Raw genomic sequence first — 1,160 nt, forward strand, 5'->3', positions numbered from 1 at the left:
CACAACTTTTTTTTAATGATGGGGCCCACAAACGGACGACGAAAAAGTGCACCAACTGGTGCTTCTATATAGTAGTAATAATAAGTATAATAAATGGTAAAATTCTTTTTCTTAACTAAAAAAATTGATGATCTTATAAGTTTCTTTTGAAAGGAAAAAATAGTGAAAGGCTAGCTTAATTACTTGTATTAAATTTAGAAAATATTTTTTACTTAATGTAGAATAAAGAATGCGTTAAAGCATACACCTTATTAGTAATTTTACTCAAAGAACGGTAAATGTAGAAAAGTAATGAATGGCTATTTTGGTTACACGTTTAAATATACTAGTATCTAGACACGTGCGTTGTGCGTGTATCCATAATTATGAGTTACCAATTTATTTTAAATATATTACTCAAACATTTTAATACAAGTTACTACATGTATTTTTAACATTTTCGTGTTCGTTGACCATGAGGTACATGCACATTAAAATGTGTTTGAGCTAAAAATAATAACATCTGGTTGCTCGACTTACTAAAGGGTTGCTTAAACACAACAATCACGACTTGATTAACCAATAGCCAGTTACGGATCTGGAGAAAACATGCTATTTTATGGGATTTCGGTAGTCCATTATTGATTTTTGAAAGAATGAGCGAAGCTTGAAGAAGCAAAGTGATCGTAGAGAAGCAGCCTATTACGCTTTTTCAGGCCCCTTTGATATCTTATTAGTGAAGCATTAGCGCCCCCTTGGAGTAGATCTCTTATGTCATCAATGAAACTGAAAGAAAGAAGAAGAAAAAGTGTGTTTTGTATAGATTAAGACATGTAGCTTGATTCTTTACACATTCCATACTAGGAAGGATGGCAGGAATCGTTCGATGACACTTCTTCCTATTTCTTTCTCAATGATATCCGACGATCAAGACAATTCCCGTGAAACTCTTTCATTTTCACATAAGTGAATTCTTATTCTAACGAGACAAATAGCATTTCCTATTTATTTGTCATTATATATATATATATATATATGGGTATTAAGAAATTTACTTGAATATGTATAAACTAGTGAATTTGTCTACGCTACGCGCGATCGCGAAAAGAAAAACAAAAAACAAACAATGTTAAAAAGGACGATAGCTTTATTTACTATCGTTTTGTACATTTACATACAAA

Source organism: Lycium barbarum, chromosome 6 (genome assembly GCF_019175385.1).
Source record: "Lycium barbarum isolate Lr01 chromosome 6, ASM1917538v2, whole genome shotgun sequence".
In the NCBI taxonomy this organism is placed as follows: Eukaryota; Viridiplantae; Streptophyta; class Magnoliopsida; order Solanales; family Solanaceae; genus Lycium; species Lycium barbarum.